Genomic DNA, 23,516 nt, shown 5'->3' on the forward strand with positions numbered 1-23,516 from the left:
GCCTAGTTCACGTGGTAGTCCCGCATAAGTGTGTGTGTCTATGTGTGGGTTCCATCTAAGGATGTCAATGAATGGGATTTTATCGGATATCCAACTGAATTTGATTATGTTTTGTTGCATTTGCTAAACCAAACCATATCCGATTATAATCCAATGTGGATATGCTTTTAATTTTTGATAGTGAGTTTAACAAATATCCAAATTTGATGGATATTTGAATCCTTTTACATGTAAAAAAGCAGATCTGGTATGAGCTTTTTATCATTTGAATTCAAATCCGTTTAGCCAACATCCAATTAGTTGAATATGGTATTTTTTCATATCCAAACCAAATCTGAACCGTTTACATCCCTATAGTCAAGTCTAACCTTAAACCCTTTATATTAACTTTAACAGCATTTTGCTCATTCAAATCATACTTATTGGTTATATATATATATATGTGTGTGTGTGTGTGTGTGTGTGATGGTGGGTGTTGATGCTTTTTTGTGTCTACCGCGTGCCTACCGAGCTTTGGAAAGATTGTTTTTATTTTTTCTAAAATCTGACCATACATATGTGTGGGAATCAACTTTTGGATCGTTCAATTTCAACACCAAGTTAGGTTTTTATAAGATTAAAAAATCAATGGTCTGCAATTTTAAAAATATTCAATGATTAAAAATCCTTTTTCTCAAAAGAACATGATCCAAGTGTGATTTTCTAGCAAATTGATTATGCTCTAAGGTCATATTTTTAAAAAACAACATGAAAACTCTTATCCAACTAACAAGAAAAGATAGAACTTAACTCTATGTTATGTGTTGCAATAAAAAAAATGCTACACTATATTTTACCAAATTTTTTTTCTAATAATTAATCTAAAGTTTAATGGCATGTATTGAACAGTAAATGACTAACTTAGAATTAAATGCAAACAACAAAAATAAGATCTACTTGTCACCATTTAAAAAGATTTAGAAAAACTATGTAAGAAACTAAATCGGCTAATAAAAAAACTATTGAAGTAATCTATGAAACTTCGAATATCAAAAATATGATGCAGACTAACTCTAACCTAAACTTAATTAAAAATCAAGAAAATACAAGATGATGCCATGTTAAATCTACTGATTTGACTAAACTAATGTTATTCAATGCGCAAATCAAGAAAAATGGCTAATCTAGATTAAGCTAGATATATTTTTTCTTTTTTTTATATATTTTCAGATGCTAAATCTAAACTAATCTAATCTAAATTTACTGAATATGCAATGATCAAACAAAACTATATGCAATGATATGGTTTATAATATGCAAAAACACAAATCTATGAAACTATGGTGAAAAAGGAGAAGAAGAAGCAAACTGTACGATCTACCTCCGATAGATGGGTTGAGAAAAAGATGACTTTTTCTCGAGCTTTAGACACCTCCACGATGAATAAAGAATGAAAATACCAAAGATAAAAGGGTTTAAAAGAAGGAAAGAAGAGATGAAGAACATGAAAGGAACCGGTAGGAAGACAGAGAGGTAGAAGAGGGGGGGCACTTTTCTTAGAGGCAAAAATATGTGATCATGCTAAAAAAATACTATTTATATTAAAAATATTAGGTTTACACGATTTATATGAAAGTCTGAATAGTTTTCAAAAATTTCAAAAGGGGTCGCCTCTAGAAAATGTGTTTTTCAAAAAGTAAAACTTCTAAACTAACTAAAATTAATTAATTACTCCTAATCTAATTAAACTACAAGTTAGAAAAAATCCTAAACAAAACAAAACACTGAAAAATGTAGGGCAAGCTTTGAAATGTGTAATTTTTCTGTATCTTCAATTTTAAAGCAATTTCTCGAAACTAACGATAAAAATGAGTTTTTAATATAATTTTTCTGGATCATGCATAAAATAATATGAATAAAATATAAAAATATATGCATGATCAGCATACAATTAGGTTTCACTTGTTATCCCTGTGGGTATGAACATAGGCAATAATCGGATGAAGGACCATGGCTCAGGCATATTTTCATACAAGGGTGGCTTTGCCTAGCTGAGTACACTTCACCAATCTGTGTGCAGGATGACAAAAGCGAGAGAGACTCCCGACACACTTATATACCTAATGCATCCGATTTACATCATGAGTTATGTATTCTCTGTGTTGCAGTCTATGTAGAGGCTTCCTCTCGCTTCGTGGGTAGAGAACAAAGCAACCTTCCGTATTCAAACAATTTTCCATCAAGTCAGTCAGTACCATGTGCCCTCTCTTAATAAGTCAGTGGTTTAGTGTTATGGTTTCACTTATTTGCATTAATCTTTTTCATGCAGTACCATAACCAAGTTTATGAAAGCTAATTCAGCCACTTTAGGACCCCAATTTGCAAGTTTGAATAGGCATTTAATTATCCATTCATACAACTTGCTCATTTAACATGTGCACATATAAATAACCATTATGATAAGTTTTCATACTTTTGCATGCATAGCATCAATTTCAATAACATATCACAATTATCACAATTTGCAGTTTGGGGATTCTGTCAGCCTAATTTTTAGAAAATCCACCAAGAATTACAGAATACAAATCATATTTTTTCAATTTTTCAATAAATACACATGTCTCAAGAAAATAATCCAAGAAACAGAACTAAAAAAAATCATTATAATTAAATAAAAAAAATTTGAGACTAAACCCTATTCAAGAAAAATATAAGACAGTCACTGTCTTCTACAAAAATTATTTCTTGGTTTGGGGAATTTCTCTAGACTTTCAGATAAATCTTTTCACAAAACCATTTTTACAGGTAATAATGCATGCAATGCATATTATATTATCATAAATTCATTCATTCACATGAACTTTTATAACTTAAACACCCTTATTTATGTTGTTTTAGGTGTAAAGGAGCTACAGTTCTAATTTCATCAAAATCGAAGTTAAAACGAGAAAATTAGAGCAATTTCTGAGAAATCGTATTCATACTAATGCAAACTAGATTCAAATCTGATCCAAATCATACCAAATGGATATCAAATATGGTCTACACATCCCCCAGACCTAAAATCCAAGATCCATGTGAAAAATATCCAAAAAAACCCTATTGAATTGGCACAGGTGTTTTTTAGCAAATTTTAGAAGTTTTGGGTACTAAATTGTAATAGTTCTAAAAAAGCCTTGATTTGAAATTTATAAAATATTTTTCTATATAGGGGGAACATCCAGCACTAAGAAAAATGTCTTACACCTAGGGTTTCATTCCCCTTTTACCATATCCCTCTTTCCCCTTTCTTCCTCCATGCCTCTCCCTCCTTTCTGCTTCCCTTCTTTATATTATTTTGCTTTTCTATACCATCCTGTTTTCTACTATTCCTCCATTCTTTTTGTTGCTCATTTTCATATTTGTTGCAGGTAAACATGGTTGCAAGTTTTTTATTCGGATTTGGTGTGAACCACCATCCACCACCACGATCGGCTGACCAAGGCTTCCTTTGCAACCGATCGATCTCTTTCTTCCAACACCGATCTCTCCCTTCGTTAACTTGGTTTGCAGCCGTGCTGTAACAAAAATAAAATCTTAGTATGACAAAGACATATATGACGTGAGATCTAAAGTGTAAATTTATTCTTTCCTCACCCTTTTTATTTTTTGGTTTTTATTTTTAATTTAAATATATATATATATATATATATATATATATATATATATATATATATATATATATATATAAAGAAAATAAATCTTGGTCATTTTTCTTTTGAGTTTTCATTTGGGTTTTTGATAGATGATGTTATTTGTTGTTTAGAGTCTAGATCTAAGGTCTGATCATTTTTTTTTGGCATTCTGGTCGAGTCTTGAGTGGTTCGGGTCGAACAACTTAACCGAAAAGGCTCATCGAGTAAGTTTTGATTTGTAAAAACTGTATGTATGAATTCGTAGGCTAGTATATTTATATATTTGCTTTGATTAGATTAATTTTAGAGTAGTTTTAGAGCAGATCTAAGTTTTTGGTTTTTAGATTTAGGTTTTCCTAAAAATAAATTAGGCAAAAATTAGGGTTTTTCGATTTTTAGCATTTTTCTTTATATTTTTCATATTTTCTTGATATCGTTAGCAATAGAATAGTTTCTTTTTATGATTTTTAGATAGTTTAGCTTTAGATATAGTGTAGAATTAATTTAGAATAGGTTTTTTATTTTTGGTATTTATTAGATTAAATTATTTAGATTAAAATAAATTTGTCGATTTAGGGTTTTGGTAGTTTTCTTTTATTATTTTTAATTTTCATAATTAGATCTAAATATTTCCTATTTATTTTCAGTATTAGGCTAGTTTTTTATTGTTCAATTCATGTTCTTGATTTTTTAATTACTAAAATTAGTTTTGTTTAATTAATAGATTAAATTAAAAAAATTGATAGTCAATTAGATAGAATAAGTAGAATAGTTTATTTCAACTAAATAGGATAGTTTATTTTCTGCATTTATCAGTAGTCAAATTGTCATTTTATTTCCTGAAATTTAATTTTAGTAATTAGTTTAGATAATAGTTGTTTTATTGTAATTATCAATTTTAATTAAATGGAGTAATTTAGCCAAAATAGATATTAATCATTAATTTTTTAATTATTGTTTTTAATTCACGTTAACTCTTGTTTTCCAATAATTAGGTGAGTGTTAGTTTTAGTTAATGAGATTAAATTACATTAGTTCAATTAAATTTAATTAGACATTAGATTAGAATAAATTATTGTAGCTGAATCATCATTGTTGTAGCTTTAATTTTTAATTCAGTTAGTTTAATTTAGTAATTCATGTCAGTTTTGTTCTTATTTCAAGTTTGTAGTTTTGTTAGTTTAGATTAAAAAAATAACACTAGCCAATTTATTGTTTTTCTTTGAATTCATTATTAATTAATTAGATTAGGTAATCTAAGTTAGTTCTTTTATTTCTAGATTGTTAAGTTAGTTTTAGAATTCGTACAGTAGCTTAATTAGTTGAATTTAATATTATGAATCTTGTTTAGTTAGTAAATTAGCATAATCGATTCTTGTTCCTTTAGTTTTATTCATTGTCAATTAGTTTAGGTAACTTTAGTTAATTCTTTATTTTATGGCTCTAGATTTTTGTTACTTAGGTGTGTTTTTGTTTTGAAATACCATACATCTGAGTTAGATAAGTTAATTATTAAATTAGCTAGTTTGCTAATTTGTTAAACAATTTTTATTAGTTATTTCAATTCTTGATCTTTGTTATACTGTTAGTCTTTCTTATTTGTTAGTTATTTAGTTAGCTAATTTTATTATTTAGTTAGTTTGTATTTTTTTGTCATTTAGTGAGTTAGCTTTAGTTAGTTTTAGTTTATTTAGTTAGTTATTCTTTGTCTTTTAGTGTTAAATTGTTAGTTAGATCTTTCCATCATTGAATTCACATTTTTATTGGCTAATTTAGCTAATCAATTCTTGTTTTAGTTAATTATTGGCCCTTTAATTCATAGTTTAGTTAGTTAATTCCATTCTTATTGAGCCTTCATAATTTAGTTTTTCAAAATTTTGTAAACTTTTTATTTTGTCCCCTTAACATAGAGCCCTTTTTTTTATTTTATAGGCCCTTTCGTTGAGCCCTTTTTTATTATTTGATCCCATTCAACAGTGTGCTATCTTCCCTTAGTTGAATATCCATTGTTAGAATAGAGAAGGTTCTTTTTTGTTTTCTTTTTGCTATATTACAGGTTCCTACCGTGCTAGCATAAGGAAGAGGGTGGGTTGAGGTGGATATGAATACAAAAGAATATGATCATCAAGATCCTTGAATATTATTTGAGGGCCTGAAATTAGTTTAGGATTTTTATTGTTTCTGTTCCTTTTATTTTTCAGTTAGCTTGTAATTGAGAATAGATTAATTTTCTTTTTTAGTTATTAATAAAGTATAGTTCAGTGAATTGTTTTGCCTAGTTATGTTCCCTGTGGAGATTATCTAACTTGCTACTCTGCAACGAGTGCAAAAATTGGTTTTAAATTATTATTTGGTGCGCTGTTCTTGATTTAAAAATATTGTTTTCAAAATCGTCACCAAATTTTTAGCACCGTTGTCGGTGAATGGCGAAAGGCAAATAGATCACTTTTTTGCTTTATTAATATCTGTGTAGTTAGTTTCTAACATAGTTAGATAGATCTAGGTTTTAACATAGTAAGTACATATAGGTTCACTTTCTTTTGTTTAGCATTGTTTGAATTTTTTTATTAGATTAGGTTTGTGTGTATACCTGGTCCAGGCACTAGTGTATGCAAGGGCGTAGGACTTTGGGTAACCCATTTTATCCTTTTGTTGATGATCCTGAGAGAATAATTCATTCTCCTTGAGGTCCTAGAGAAATGGGTGATATGGAGCCCGTTGCTCCCGCACGCTCTTTGAGGGAGTACTTCATGCCCATGGAGTACACCTAGACGTTATGTATCAGAAGACCTGATGTAGAGGCATTACAATATGAGATTAAGGCTAGCGTGATACAGATGTTATCAGCCTTTTACAGCTTTAGTCATGAAGATACCTATAGGCACCTCGATGAGTTCCTCAAAATATGCTCTATTGTAAAAATCTAGAATTTCAGAGATGATGTTTTAAATTTGACACTTTTCCCGTTCTCATTGAAGGACGAGGCCAAGTATTGGTTAAAGTCCTTAGATACTATAGAAATAGGGTCATGAGATCAGATGCAGAAGGAGTTTCTAAAGAAATACTTTCTCATAGGTAGAACCAACCAATTTAGGCAAGCTATCACAAACTTCTTAGAGCTAGAGGGCGAGCAATTCCATGAGACCTGAGAAATTATGAAAGATCTCTTTCGTAAGTGTCCTCATCACTAGGTGCTGAGATGGCAATTGGTGCAGTGTTTCTATGATGTTCTATCTGAACAGAATCATCAGATGATCGACTCTTCATGCAGGGGCACATTCATGTTGAAGAGCGAAGATAAGGCATGGCAATTATTTCATACACTGAACAAAAATTCTCTATATTATGCCTTCAACTCTCATACCGAGAGACCTACACCTAGCATTCTCAAGAAAGGCGGTGCTCTAGAGATTGGAGAAGTTGTTGAGTTAAAGAGCAAAGTTGATCTGATTACTCAAAAGCTTGACCAACTTCTTATGGGCTCATCACCTACTCATCAGGTGTGTGCTCTTTATGTCAGTCTGACACATTCTGTTCTTGAGTACCCTTCGAAATCCTAGTACCTTGAATTTGTCTAAGAACAAGTTTAGACTGCTCAGGGGTTCGCCAAACCTATGAATGACCCATATTCTCCTATGTATAATCTGGGTTGGCGAAACCATCCTAACTTCTCGTGGAGAAATCCACAAGCTTCTATTTCAGTCCCTCTGAATCAATAAGTTAGGCTCCACGCTTTCACTCATTCATTTCAGAGGTTGAACTATCCCTAGACATCTCTGATTTTTCTTTCAGTTACCCATCAAGAGACCACTCTACAATCATCTTTTGAGGAGAAAACTTCTTCAAGCACTTCAGGATGTGACAACCTCCAACCAAAATGCTTTTGAGAAGTGTAACCAAGTGCTAAGTTTTCATACTCAATATATAGTCAAGCTTGAGCAGCAAATGGGACAATTAACAGAGGCTCTAACGCAGAGAACTATGGGTTGTCTACCCAGCCAACCTATTATGAACCCCAAGGGCAAGGATTAAATGTCTAGCCTACATATGACAGATTTTCATCAACCACAGGCTAAGACAGTGATGGCCTTTAGGAGTGGATGAGAGTGTCGTATAGCTCTGAGAGAGACGACAGATGAGCCCGATGAGACCATACCATCTACTTTTGCTTAGTCGTCTACCCCTGATAAGAGAAAGGATAGAGGTGAGTCTCCTCAACAGGAGGAGGAACTGTAAAACCCATAATTTTTTGATACTTACAAGAAATAATAGTAAATTAAAGCTAAAATAATATTGAAAATTTAGTTATAAATTTAATTATAATTCAAGTATTATTTGGGATTCAGAATAAAATTTGATTTAAGAATTTATTCTGAATCATGGTTTTGATTTTTATCGAATCTAATCTGAGTTTAAGTTGAACCTAACTGGATCTTAATTTGAGTTTTAATATTAGTCAGGATTCGAGCTAAGTATATATTTTAATTTAAAATCTTATTGAATTTTAATTTTAATTTTAATTTTTAAAGTTTTATTAATCTGAATTCTGATTCAAAAAATTAAATTCGGATCACATTTGGATTTTAATTCAGATTTAATAAATATGTTTCAAACATTAAAATTAGATTTGAGACTTAATCGAATGTTAATTCAAGTTTGAAACCTAATGTACGAAACCAAAACGAAATCAAATAGTCAATACCACAACAGGTCCTACCGACTCGAGTAAGAATCGTTTCAAAGTGAATTATTGAGAAAATGATATTTTTAGAAGAAAAACTTCATAATGATAATGCTATAGGGTTTATAGGGTTTAAAAAATCTTAATAATTTGTGAAAGGAACCCCTACATGCCCCTGGATCTCATGGACCCCTTGAGGTTTGAATTTTTTAGAAATTATTTCTGAAGAATTTGAATTAACCCTTAAGAAATAAATGAATGTTTACATTTGAATTTATAAATATTTAAATTTGAATTTAATTAAAATTCATAGTTAATTTAGGCTTAAATGACATTTAGAATTTAAGTACAATTTAAGGTGAATTTAGAATTTTGAATCATATTTTTTGGTAAAATTCTGATTTTTAACCTTAGTGGAATTAAATAAATTAGATAATTTAGATTCTTAAAACTTTAAAATATATTAATAAAATTTAATTAGGCATGAATTTAATTAAATTACATGCATTAGTATTTCATGAAAATTTAGAATTAATTTATAAGGTATTTTTATTTAATTTCAAAATAATTTAACTTGGTGAGAAAGAAATATCGGTGGATGATTGTTTCAAATATTTGAGATCTATCATTCAAAAGTATGGAGAAATTGATGGAGATGTAAATCATAGGATAAAGGTTGGGTGGATGAAATGGAAAAGTGCAACTGGAATGTTGTGCGATCGTAGAATGTCATTGTAGTTGAAGGGAAAGTTTTATAGGATGACTATTAGGCTCGCTTTACTATATGGTACAAAATGTTGGGCTGCCAAGAGACATCATATTCAAAAAATGAGTGTAGCTGAGATGTGTATGCTTAGATGGATGTGTGGAAATATAATAAAAGATAAGATTCAGAACGAGGAGATACGTAAGAAGGTAGGCGTTGCACCCATTGAAAATAAGATGAGAGAGAATCGTTTACGGTGGTTTGGACATATTCGGCGAAGGCCTAATGATGCTCCAGTTAGAATGATGGAGAAATGGAAAAATATATTAGTTAAAAGAGGTCGGGATAGGCCTAGGAAGACTTGGATGGAGATGATAGGAAAGGATATGAATGCTTTGAACCTCACCGAGGACATGACATTGGATAGAAATGATTGGAGGAGAAGGATTCATGTGGAAGACCCAAAATGATTTTCTTTTTTGGTTCATATCGTCGACCCTAATTGTTTTGGGATGAAGGCGTAGTTGTTGTTAGAAATAATTTAACTTGAATTTCATAGAATGGATTTCAAAAAAAAATAGCTAGAATTTATAAAATGATAGGAGTCCATAGGTGGCCCCCCATCCTATGTGGCATCCTATATAAAGTTGTAAATTGGTAAAAATATAAATAATTTTGAAATTAAGGTTAAATTGAAAAGTTTCCAAAAATCAAGGAAAAAGGGCGAAAAGTCAAAGCTTGCCAAAACTCAAAAAAGGCCCCATAGGGGTAGCGCCCTTTTTTAGAAAGCTCTAGAAGGGTCCAGCAAGGGCTGAACCCATGAATAAAATAAGAAAACAAAAGCTTAATGAAAGAAAAAAAAGAAAAAGAAAACATTTGAAAAGTCAACTTGCTTGCCAAGAAAGCAAGTTGCCTTTTTATAAATTGGAAAGAGAGGCCAAGAGGGGATCGACCTACCCCCATCCATATTAATATATATATATTACATAATAGTTATACTATGTGATAAATATAACATATATATATATATCATATGTTAGGCTTAGAAAATAAAATAAATAATAAAAAAAAACTAAAAAAAACAAAAAGAAAGGAAAGAGACTCACCTTAAGATATATAAACTATCCTAGATTTGGATCAAGGGATGGGATGGAATCCAGCCCTTGACCACCCCTAAAAATCTATAAAACCATGGAGGGGCACTAGCGCTCCCCCCCCCGACCCCACACACACATTTTGCTTGAGATTTTTTTATAATTTCTTTCTCTCCCAAATCCCCTTCTCTTTTTTCTCACCCTATCCCTTAGCTTTTTCTCTCTTGGGTCAACAAGAGAGACCTCCACGTGACTACGGAGAGCTTAAGGAGGGTGCATACTAGGTTGTAGTGTGCATGGATCGATCGAATCATGCGAAAAGACTGGCCTGCGTAAGAGCAATTTTTTTGACAAAAGATAGGTGAATTTATACTTTTCTTGCGAAATGAAATTTGTAACATGAATTCTACTAGTTTTTCATAAGAATAGATCCTAAATAAACTCTCCCACACGTTGGTTTGGCTTAGGGCTATCGAAAGATGGAAAAAGAAGGGTTTTTTTAGAGAAAAGCCCTTTTAAAAGCATGTTTTGCTCAAAAACTGGTTTCTTAGAAAAGAAATCTATAAATTTTAAAAGTGTGCAAATTATGCTATGATTTTATTGAAAGTATTGATCTGGATTAGTAGAATAGGTTGTTATAGACATTCTGTAAAAAATTGGTGAATTTCCATAGTCAAAATTTTAAGATATTGCAATTTTAGTCAAATCGGGTTTTTCATAAAAGATTTTGGTAAATTAGGAAAATCATGAATTTTGTAAGTAAGACCATGCAAATTTTTTTATTGTAGTTGGTAGAATATATGCATGTAGATATTCTATGTTTTTTGTAGATTTTTTTATTTTCGATTTTATGTAAATTCTATGATTTAGCCATTTAATTGTGTATTTTACCGAATTGATTTTTGGGAAACAAATACATATGTGAGACGAGTGTATTTTTTCAACCAAACGGTTGAGAAAAAATATGATTTGTCTTAGTGATATTAGATTAGACTTAGATGCGTTGTTTGATTTTGGTTTTTAATTAAATTATATAAAAAAAAATTGGGTGTACAGATTCGGGTGACCAGGTTTGGGCTCACTAGAATGCATAAACGCAGAATCACAGTTTTTTGGTCAGACATCCGACCAGTAAAATGCTTATAACTCTCTCATCGAGAGAAGTTTTGTTGAATGGTTAATTGTGTTGGAAAGCTAACAAAATTTTCTACCTTCTATAAAATTTTTAGTTCTGTTTATAGTTTGAGCACGATTCTGCAATAGTTGAAACATAGTCTAACATGTCTATAGTAAAACGCTTGTAACTTCCTCATACAGAATAATTTTTACGAAGGTTTGTGCCTACTGAAAGCTGAAGAAATTTCCTACGATTTTGTGAAAATTTTAGCTTTGTTCACTAATGTAAAAATTTTTGTGAACTCTGTAACAGTCGAACAGAGTTTCGTAATTTGGAGTTGGTCTAAGGGTTCAACACTGATTTATGCGAAGTTATTTATGTTTCATGAAATTTTTCATATGATTTTCATGCATAATGTGTTTGCATATACATGTCTAATTTGTACAGTGTAAGATGTGCCTACCTTATGTCATGAATAAAAATTTTAATAACTCAACATGTTGTGTAAAAGGGAGCTGAGCATTAATTAATGGACCAAAGGGTCCAATATGCAAGTGTGACGTTAAATTCCCAATGTTAGTTGTGGTTGCATATTTGAACATGTTATGATGACGATGATGATGTTGATGTTATAATTATGTGGATGCATGCAAGACATGTTTCTTTATCGTACTATTCATGTACATACATGTGTTAGCCAAAACATGAAATGTATGAAATTTTCATTTATGCATATGTACGTGTTTATGTTTAAAAGCATAAATGAATTAATGTTTCACTGCTTTATAAGTGCATCCATTACCCTATACGAGGTCGAATCCTTTTGATGGATTCAAGTATGATTTCATATAAAATATTAGGTAATCAAGTAAAACAATGCAACATCGTAAGTAAAAGATACTTGCTGAGAGAGTGGCAAGTGGTACAAAACTTCATGGGTCAAGTAAGTTTCAGGCACGAAAGGTTGCTCCTCCCCTCCCACGATTTTATAGAAAAACCTCTACATTAGACTGCAGCGTAAATGAATAAGGTACTCATGAGAAAATCTGATGCATCGAGATTAAAGGTGTTAAAAATCTCTCATGAATTATCGCCCCTCATCCTGTTATTAGTGAAAGGTGTCTGGCTAGGTCAAAGCCACCCTTATGTATGAAAATACCCCTATGCCATGGCTCTGGTCCAGTTTTCAAGCATGTGTCATACCAGTGAGAATAAGAAGTGTAACCTAATATGTAAGTTCATTTGTTAGGCATAGCATGCATCATTTAAGAAAGAAAATGTAATTAAAGATAAAAAATAATGCATGCATCGAGGGGTTTTCTGCATTTAGTAAGTTCATGCATATTAATTGTTCATGCATATTGATTGTTCATGCATATTAAATGTTTATGCATCTTAATTGCTTTGAATGAATGAACTGGTGCACACTTATTTATTTTAGTTAATTGAAAGTTTAAGTTATGAAAAATCAGATAAAATTCCTATTTCGTAGTCTATTTTACAAGTTTAGTATATTTCACTCTACTGAGACATGTTTTGTCTAACCCTATATGATTTAATATTTTTTAGGTAATAAGTAGTGGCTTACATGCGAAGGCAGAAGGTTGCAACGGAGACCGAGACTACCTTTCCTTTGCCTTTAAGACGTTTTACACTCTGATTAATCTTTAAATTTTAATTCAATGATAAATATAATTAATTTTGGACATGTGTGGACCTTTGAGTTATTTTATGCATGGTTGATTATTTTTTAAATTTTAAATTCCATAATTATACGATTGTAAATATTCATATGAAGTAGCACGCCAAATTTTAGATCTGCTATATTTTTTGTTGTTATTTGTTAAATGGTTAAAAGTATTAAAAAAAAACATCATTTTTGGGTTATAAAAATTAAGGTGTTACAGAAACCCCAGCATATATCCCTAAACTACCCTATACTAAAGCATTAGAATCTCTCATTTGCATAAGCAAGTAAGGGGTTAAGATACAAGATATGCTTGAAGTATTCAAGAAAGTGCAAATTAACCTTCCCTTGGTAGATGTCATTCAACAAGTTCCAGCGCACACCAAATTCTTTAAGGAGTTTTGCACACAAAAGCGTAAATCCAGGGGCAAAGTTCCTACCAAGGTTTTCCTGATCGAGCAGGTGAGTTCGGTGTTTCAGCACCAAACTCCACCTAAGCTCAATGACCTTGGTGCTCTGATCATCTAATGCGTCATTGGACATATTCAAATTGAGAGAGCATTGTTTGATTTAGGGGCCAGTGTAAATATCATGCTTGGATATTTTTATGATTCCTTTGGGTTAGGAGAAATAAAGCCGACACCTATGACACTGCAACTAGCAGATCGTTCTGTCGAGGTTTCAAGAGGAATCCTAGAAGACATGCTAGTCAAGGTCGATGAGTTCTATTTTCTGGTTGACTTCATAATTTTAGACATGGAAGGCATAGATAAACATCGACAGACTCTGATTATTTTAGGCCGACCATTTTTGGCGACGGCCAATGCGTGCATTAACTGTTGTACCAGAGTGATAGATTTATCTTTTGGCAACAAAAAAGTATGATTGAATATCTTTAATGCTACCATGAGACCCACCAAAGATGAGTCTTGTTTCTATGTAGATATTGTTCAAGAGTTTCTAGAAGAAGACTTTGACTTGTTGTTATGTCGTGATTCACTTGATATTTATTATACATTCGAATATAGCCTAGATAGAGACTTTGAAAATGTGTCTTCCGTTGTGTCAGGTACCCTTCCACAGAGAGAAGGATTCAAACCTTTCCCTGCTTTAGCTGAGACCCCAGCCCAATCTTCGATTAAGTGTCCCCCAAAGTCTGAGTTAAAGCCCTTACCAACGTCAATCAAATACACATATCTCAGAGACAACCAAACGTTGCTTGTTATCATCTCCGTAGACCTCACTAAAGATTTAGAGAAAAGATTAATTGAGGTTTTACAAGAGTATAAGGCAATGATAGGGTGGGTGGTGGCCGATCTTAGAGGGATTGATCCATCCTTTTACATCCACAGGATTCATTGAGAAGAAGGATTTAAATCTATGTGAGACATGCAAAGGAGGTTGAACCCTAATATGAAGGAAGTGGAGAAGAAAGAGGTGGTCAAATGACTTGACGCAGGAATAATCTACCCTATCTTCAATAGGTCATGAGTGAGCCTAGTTTAGGTAGTCCCAAAGAAATTTGGACTTATAGTCGTTGAGAATGAGAAAGGGAAAAGTATTCCTATGAGAACCGCAACGGGGTGGTGAGTCTGTATTGACTATAGAAAGCTCAATGCAATGCGGAAGGACCACTTCCCATTGCCTTTCATTGACCAAATCTTGGAAATACTTGTTGGCGAGAGCTACTTTTGTTTCCTAGATGGTTATTCAGGATACAACCAAGTAGCCATGCACCCTGATGACCAGAAGAAGGCTACATTTACTTGCCTCTATGACACCTTTGCTTTCAGGCACATGCTGTATGGGTTTTGTAATACCCTGACTACATTTCAGTGATACATGATGGCAATCTTCTCTGATATGGTGGATGACGTGATGGAGATTTTCATGGATGACTTTTTCATGTATAGTTCTTCCTTTGACGATTGTCTTCACAAGCTCACAAGAGTACTCAAACAATGTATAGAGACAATTCTTATGCTTAGGTAGAAAAAGAGTCATTTTATGGTCCAGGAGGGGATTATACTCGAGTATATCATGTCCAAAAGAGGAATTGAAGTAGACCGAGCCAAGGTGGAGTCAATCTCATGATTAACCTCACCCAATATTGTGAGACAGGTTCATTCATTTTTAGGGCATGCCCGCTTTTATCAACGGTTCATGAAGGATTTTAGTAAAATTTTGATATCGTTGTGCACTTTATTGGCCAAAGACCGACCCTTTGATTTTGATAAGGAGCGCACAGAAGCATTCGATACTCTCAAGGCAGCTTTGACCAGTTCACCGATTCTGAGGTCCCTTGATTAGACACTCCCTTTTGAAATTATGTGTGATGCATCTGATTATGCCATAGAAGCTATTTTAGGACAAATAATCGATGGAAAGCCCAATGTGATTTACTACGCGAGTAGGACTCTTTTTGATGCTCAAATGAATTACACTATGACAGAGAAATAGTTTCTTGTTGTAGTGTTTGCATTAGATAAATTTAGGTCCTATTTACTACGCTCATAAGTGGTTGTCTAATTTGACCATGCAACTTTGAAATATCTGCTAAACAAGAAAGACACCAAACCGTGTCTCATTCGGTGGGTCTTGCTACTATAGGAGTTTGATCTTGAGATTCGAGACAAGAAAAATAGTGAGAATGTAGTTGCCAACCATCTCTCTAGATTGATTGTGGATTCCATGATAGATCAAAAGCCAATCAATGATTCCTTTCCCATTGAGCAGATTATAGCAGTTGAATCTTTTTAATTACCACGGTTTGCCGATATTATGAATTATCTGGTGACCAAATAGTTACCTGCACATTGGTGTAAGCATGAGAGAGATTGATTCTTATCATAGGTTAAGTCATATTACTGGGATGACCCAGAATTATTCAAATATTATACATACCAAGTAATAAGGAGGTGTGTCCTAGAGGAGGAACATGAATCCATCCTGAATTTTTGTCATACTCTGGCTTATGGAGATCATTTTAGTATTAAAAAAACTACAACCAAAGTTCTATAGTCTAGATTTTATTAGCCTACTCTCCACAAGGATGCTCATGATTTTTGTAGGCATTGCATTCGTCGTCAGCAGTCAGGGAACATGTCCCAAAGGGACATGATGCCCTTACTCCCCATACTCATAGTCGAAATATTTGATGTTTGAAGTATTGCTTTTATGGGCCCGTTTTTTGCCATCATTCGGTAATGTTTATATTCTTGTGGCGGTAGATTATGTTTCCAAGTGGGTCAAGGCAGTGAAAACTAAAACCAATGACTACAAAGTGATGCTTAAATTCATTAAACACAATATATTTAGTCAGTTTGGTGTGCCACTAACTATGATTAGTGATGGTGAAAAGTACTTTAAAAATGTATAGGTTGCCTCTCTTTTGAGAATGTATTTTGTACATCATAAGTTCACCACTCTTTATCATCCTCAAACCAGTGGACAGGTGGAGGTTTCGAATAGGGAGATCAAGCGGATCCTTGAGAAAATTGTTCAACCAGACCAAAAGGATTGGTCCCAACGACTTGATGATGCATTATGGGCCTACTGAACTGCTTTCAAGACCCCTATTGGCATGTCACTGTATCACTTACTTTTTGGGAAAACATGCCACCTCTCTGTAGAATTAGAACATCGGGCCTACTGGGCGATTAAAAAGTTTAACTGTGATATGATGCAGGCTGGCAAGGAGCGACAATTATAGTTGAGTGAGCTTGAAGAGCTACGAAATGATGCATATGAGAGTGCCAAGATCTATAAAGCTCGAACCAAAGAGTTTCATGATAAACATTATCATAAAAGAGTTTGAGCTCAGTCAGAAAGTATGGCTTTTTAACTCTCGTTTTCAGCTCTTACCAGGAAAGCTTAGATCAAGGTGGGATGGACCTTATATAGTGAAGGGAGTGTTCTCACATGGTGTCATAACCTTGTTCAATCCTTGTACTAAAGGCTTTTTCAAAGTCAATGGGCAAAGATTGAAGCCCTACATTTCATATGGCTCGAAGGCAGGTGAGTGAGAGGTCATGGATCTCGCAGAGGAGTAGGATCGAGCAGAAATATTGTACCATAGGTATATAGTTAGAGTAGAATTTAATTTTTCATTTATCTTTTATTGTTTGCTTCTTCTTTTTTGTTTTCTATATTTTTTTTCATGAATATATACTTTAATCTTTTGTGCTTTAGTGTTATAAGTTAGAGGTTACAAGACACATGGCACTTTTACAAGAGTATACCATTTGCCAGACCAGCAGGAAATCACGCATTCGTATATGCATGATGGTGGTGCAAGGACAAGATGACTATCAGCTCAAGAGGCTCTACATAAACAGGTTGTATCCTTCCTTCCTCCCATAGTTATTTCTATTATATTCTTAGGTGTGCATTTGCATTGCATGTTTGCATTTTTTGTATGCAACTAGGGACAATGTCATTCAAGCATGGGGAAGGGTATGAGATGCACACTCAAAAATTTTTTTTATGTCCATGTATCTATTTCTGATAAAAACTCATAAAATTAGGCCTTTGAGAAACAAGTTTTAAGCATATATGAATGTTTTTTACATAATCTGATATTTTAGAGAATTTTAAGCCCCATGTAAAAAAAATTTCTAAAACTAATCTAGAAAGAGTGGTTATTTATATGGATTTCAAAGAAAAGATTGTATATGAATGTTAGAGTTTGTTTTGAATCACAAATATGAATATGCACAGTATGTTTTTGAAAAACTAAGCGAATGAAAAATATAAAGAAATAAGAGTTTCATAGAAAAAAGCACATACGTTTAGTTTGTTCCTTAGTAGCTATGTTTAAACATAAGGTGACGTGTTTGCTTTCCATATTGAAAAGGACAACTAAGAAGATCGCTTCTTTGTCTAGTCGACATTTATGGTCTATTTGGTTTGAGCAAGTAGAGTCTGAGGAGTGTTTACACCTGGTGCCCTAAAGCCATCTAGTTTGGGAGCCACCAGCTTGAAAGCCCATTACATGGACTTAATAGAAAGCCTACATTGCACATAATAGGAAGAAGACTATACATAATTATAAAAGTCTAAGATCTAGTAACTTTGAGCAATTAAGTCTGAAGATTACTCTATATCTGGTGCCCTAAGGTCGTCTGGACTGGGAGTCACTGACTCAAAGCTCGATACATGAGTCACAAAAACCTAAAACTTGAAATAGTGCTCAACTGAAAAGAAAAAGATAAAGAATGAAAAAGAAGAATAAAAGTTGAATGAAAAATTCATTGCTTAGAAATAACTATGAAAAACTGTGCAGAAAACATACAAGTGATGATAAATGAGCAACAACATGATTATACATGATTTTCTGAGAAAAAAACATAGATAATTGTAATTTTTAGAAAAGGGAAAGGAAAAGTTGTTCTTCTTTAGAGGCATAATAAGCTTTAAACATGTGTTGAGAATGTAATTGCATGAAATATTTGTTTGACCTACTTTCTTAATTGCCTAGCTTTTTGAAAAAAATTATTACACATGCATGATAGAGATGTTTGTGGGTAGCATCGCTGCAAACCCTCACAGGACCTTACTCGTCCACTAGGGTAATACAAGGGTTTATTTCTAGTTTCTTAGCAGAGTAGTTTAGTTAGTTTGCTCAGAGACTAGCAAACAAATAAGCATAGGAGCATTTGATAATGCATAAAATACATATTATATTATCATAAATTCATATATTCGTATGAACTTTTATATTTTAAACACTCATTTTTATATTGTTTTAGGTGTGAAGGAGCTACGGTTCAAATTTCATCAGAATCAGAGTTAAAATGATGAAATTAGAGCAATTTCTGATAAATCAGATTCATATCAATGCAAACGGGATCCAGATCAATCCAAATCATACTAAATGGATATCAAATGTGGTTCACACATCCCCCAAACCTAGAGTTTAAGATCCACATGAGAAAAATTAGTTTTATTTGATATTAGTTAGTTCTTAGTTAGTTAAATTTAATATTGTGAATCTTGTTTAGTTAGTAAATTAGCATAACTGATTCTTGTTCCTTTAGTTTTATTCATTGTTAATTAGTTTAGTCAACTTTAGTTAAAATCTTTATTTTTTGGTTCCAAATTTTTGTTACTTAGGTGAGATGTTGTTTTGAAATATCGTACAACTGAGTTAGATAAGTTAATTATTAAATTAGCTAGTTTGTTAAGTAATTTTTATTATATGGTTAGTCTTTCTTATTTGTTAGTTAGTTAGTTAGCTAATTTTATTCATTAGTTAGTTTGTATTTTTTTGTCATTTAGTGAGTTAGCTTTAGTTTCTTTAGATAGTTATTCTTTGTCTTTTAGTGTTAAATTGTTAGTTAGATCTTTCCTTCAATGAATTCATGTTTTTATTGGCTAATTTAGTTACTCAATTCTTGTTTTAGTTAATTATTAGCCCTTTAATTCATAGTTTAGTTAGTTAATTCCATTCTTATTGAGCCTTCGTAATTTAGTTTCCCAAAATTTTGTAAACCTTCTATTTTGTTCCCTTAACATAGAGCCCTTTTTTTTATTTTATAGGCCCTTTAGTTGAGCCCTTTGTTATTATTTGATCTTATTCAACAGTGTGCTATCATCTCTTATTTAGTTGAATATCCACAGTTAGAATAGGGAAGGTCCATTTTTGTTTTCTTTTTGTTATATTACAGGTCCCTATTGTGCCAACATAAGGATGGTGGGTTGAGGTGGATATGGATATAAAAGAATATGGTCATCAAGCTCCCTAAATATTATCTGAGGGCTCGAGATTAGTTTAGGATTTTTATTGTTTCTGTCCCTTTTATTTTTCAGTTAGCTTGTAATTGAGAATAAATTAATTTTCTTTTTCAGTTATTAATAAAGTATAGTTCAGCGAATTGTTTTGCCTAAATTCCATTTCATGTGGAGACCATCCGACTTGCTACTAAGCAACAAATGCAAGAACTGATTTTAAATTATTATTTGGTATACAGTTTTGGATTTAAAATTATTTTTTTCAAAATTGTCCCCAACAGAATCATCTTATATATGTTAGGATTCATCTAGATTTTTCTTGATTTATTTTGATCAGTTTTAATTGGGTCTTAAAGATCCTCAAAATCGTGGGTCAGAACAGTCCTACAGAAAGAAAAGAAAATCTTTAGTTTGTTGCAAAGGATGTTTTGGCCTCAATACTGACCCAAACGAAGTAAAATAAGACTCTAAATTCAAGCCCTAGATGTGTAGAACACTTCAGTATTTTTATTTGAATTAATTGACTTTGTTAACCTTGAGATATTGATTTCTTTCTAAAATAGCTCAGGATTGAAAATGAAGAAAGGAAAGAACAAGATTCAAACTCATGCAAGATTCATCAAAAAAGACCAATACTCAAGATAAAGGTATATACAAAACATGATTTTTGATAATCTAAACATGTTTTCATCATCATACAATAAATATTTGCTCATACCCATGCTAGTCTTCTTAAAACAACAACATATAACATCCAAGAATCGTAAACTAACACGAAATAACTCGAATAAGATTTCATCTATGCAAGAGACATTATAAACCCTAAGCTATCATGGAAACATGGATTCTCTATACATTCACATGATGTATAATCATGCTAACCATAAAGTAATCTACTCTATATACTTAGATAATCTTTCTTTTACAAAAATGACCACAAACCCTATATCGAGAGTTGGTTCTTGAATAAAATCTCAGATTCTGCAAAAAATCCTAACTTTGTTCGACTGTTACAAAGGCTGTAAAAAAAATTGTATAGTGGACAAACTTAAAAAAATTTCAGATTGTTGAAAATTTTGTCAGCTTTCCAATGCCCCAAACCATTTGTAAAAACTAATCCGTATGAGGGAGATACAAATGTTTTGGTATAGGCCTATACTTTTCTGTTCCGACTGTCATAGATTCATGCTCATTCTTTGAACAAACCTCAAAATTTTATAGAAGATGCAAAATTTTGTTAGCTTTCCAACGCAATAAACTGCTCATTAAAAATCTTTAAGACGAGGGAGATATGAGAAATTTACAAGTCGGGTGTCAGGCCAGAAATACGATACCAAATTTTTTTCTAAAGAACCCAAATTATAAAATATGTATTTTCTCAGAAAAATGACCATAGAAATTCATTAAATTTTTACAGAACATTAATATTATTATAATCTACTAACCTAATTCAAAATATTTGGAAAAACAATCAACTACCATGGATCTTTTACAATTTTTGAGATTTTAATTTTTGAAGAAATTGGTTTGATAGAAAATGATTTTGAGGGTTTTTCTTTCCCTTTCAACCACATGATTTGACTGTCCTAAACCAACTCTATATGTGAAAGGCTCAATTTAGGGTCCGTACTCATAAAAGATTGAAGGTATTCATACCCAAGAATCCCGGATTATATGTAGAGTATAGAACTCCCTACCTTTTTGACGAAAATCAATTATGTGAGAATAGATGACTCTCCTCGCTCAAACTGGTCATTTTACACCAAATAAGGCCTCACTCATGACCTTCCTAAGCTTCCTCCACGTGTGTGGAAGCCTCCTATGTTAGACCACGTTGAGAAAAACTCAATGTTATGGTGTAGGAAAGAAGAATAAGGAAGAGAGGTTTTTGGGGACGAGAGAAAGAGTGTTAAACGAATAAGGAAAATAATGGGGGGGGGGGTGAAACCCTCCTCTATTTATAGAGTATAGTCTTTAGAGAAATGGCTGAAATTAATTCTAGCCTTTGATCTAAAGGCTAGAGTCGAGTACCCAATTTTTTTTTTCTTGCTTGCCAAGTAAGTAAGTTGACTAGTCAAAAGATCTAAAGCCCTTTTCATTTGCTTTCCAATACAACAAACCACTCGTTAAATTTACTTACTTGGCAAGCAAGAAAAGAAAAAAATTAGGTACTCTACTGTAGCCTTTAGATCAAAGGCTATAATTAATTATATCCATTGATCTAAAGACTAAATTCTATAAATATTGAAGGGTTGCACGCCCCCTCCCCCCATTATTTTCCTTATTCTTTTAGCACTCATTCTCTCTCCCCCAAAAACCTCTTTTCCTTATTCTTCTTCCCTATACCACAACATTGGGTTTTTCTCAATGTGGTCTAGCATAGGAGGCTTCCACACACGTGGAGGAAGCTTAGAAAACATGTTATTCTATCCTCAGTTGAGAAAGAACTTCTAGATGAAGCACATTGGTTTAGGTTCACCATACACCCGAGAAGCATGAAAATGTATAAGGACCTTCAGAGACATTATTGGTGGCACAACATGAAGAGAGATGTTGTTGAATATGTATCAAGATGCTTAATTTGCCAACAGGTTAAAATAGAACATTTAAGGCCCAACAGAGTGTTATAGACGATTGAGATTCCATAGTGGAAGTGAAACGATATCACCATGGACTTTGTGGTGGGTTTGCCTAAGACCCACTAGCAATACGATACCATATGGGTGATTGTGGATCACCTTACGAAATTGGTATACTTTTTACCGATCAAGGCAAATCAAATGCTAGAGAGCCTAGCAGATTTGTATATTGATCGTCAGGTTACATAGAATACCTATTTGGATCATTTCTGACAGAGATCCGAGGTTTACGTCTAAGTTTTAGGGGCAACTTCAAAAAGATTTGGGAACAAATCTTAAGTTTAGCATGGCCTTTCACCCATAGACAAACAGACAGTCAGAAAGGACTATTCAAATCTTAGAAGATATGCTTCGGTTGTGTGCCCTAGAGTGGAAGGGCGATTGGAGTAAACACTTGAAGCTAGTTGAGTTTGCATATAATAATAACTATCATTCGAGTATTAATATGGCCCCTTATGAGATGTTGTACGAACGACCTTGCAGGTCCCCTACTTGTTAGACTGAGGTTGGTGAAAAAATGATCTAATCACCTATAGTTTTGCAACATTACTCGAATCAAGCCCAGTTGATTCGAAAAAGACTTTTGACCGCTCAGAGTCGCCAAAAGAACTATGCAGGTCCGAAGCACCGTGATGTCACTTTTAATGTGGGAGAGCATGTTTTTATCAAATTTTTACCCATAAAGAGAGTGTTTTGATTCAGAAAGAAAGGAAAGTTGAGTCCGAGGTATGTTGGACCTTTCTTCATTCTCAAAAGGATTGGAGGTGTAACATATAGACTCACATTTCCTCCTCAGTTCTCCAACATCCACGATATTTTTCACGTGTCGATGTTGAGGAAGTATGTACTGGACCCAATGCATATTATCTAATTTGATGAGATAGAAGTACAGAAGGACCTTACATTTGAATAACGTCCCATTAAGATAGTAGATCGACGAAATCAGGTGCTACGACAAAAGACAATTTCGTTAGTGAAGGTTCGATGACAACACCATGGCTTGAAGAGTGTACTTAGGATTCTAAGGCGGATATGAGAGCGAAGCATCCATACCAATTCAGTAGATTACCTTAATCAAATTTCGAGGACAAAATTTCTTTAAAGGGGGTTGAATGTAACACCCACATTTTTTCAAAAAATTTATTTATCTTATAAATTAGAATGGAATAAAAAATTCATTTGAATTCAATAAATGGTAGGAGGCCAT

This window comes from Nuphar pumila, chromosome 5, assembly GCF_984573655.1.
Source record: "Nuphar pumila chromosome 5, dmNupPumi1.hap1.1, whole genome shotgun sequence".
Classification (NCBI taxonomy): domain Eukaryota; kingdom Viridiplantae; phylum Streptophyta; class Magnoliopsida; order Nymphaeales; family Nymphaeaceae; genus Nuphar; species Nuphar pumila.